A 382-nucleotide genomic window follows, 5' to 3' on the forward strand; every position below is an offset into this window, starting at 1 on the left:
GTGTGTGTGAGTTCAACCAAATCCACAGTGAGGAAACTAATTAGTCAATTACCGTAATTATTGATTACAGTCAGTTTTTTTTTTTATTTAGGAAAAACTAGTAAATAAACACACTAGTAATATAAATAATAAACACACACTCACAGGAGACAGTCTGGACCAAAGTGTCTTACCGTGTGTCTGTAGGTCCTGGTTCAGGACTGAAGTCTGGAGGGTGCTCCTTGGACCAGTCAGTCTTCACAGACAGACAGCTGGGTCCTGGAGACTCTGCTCTCAGTCTCTTGCTCTGACGTCTACAAACACAAACTTGTTTATATTAGTGCTGGTCAACATTAACAGCTGTAAAGGAGAATAACTCCATGACCCTCTGTGATTTATCACA

This window comes from Cynoglossus semilaevis, chromosome 1 (genome assembly GCF_000523025.1).
Source record: "Cynoglossus semilaevis isolate Cse_v1.0 chromosome 1, Cse_v1.0, whole genome shotgun sequence".
In the NCBI taxonomy this organism is placed as follows: domain Eukaryota; kingdom Metazoa; phylum Chordata; class Actinopteri; order Pleuronectiformes; family Cynoglossidae; genus Cynoglossus; species Cynoglossus semilaevis.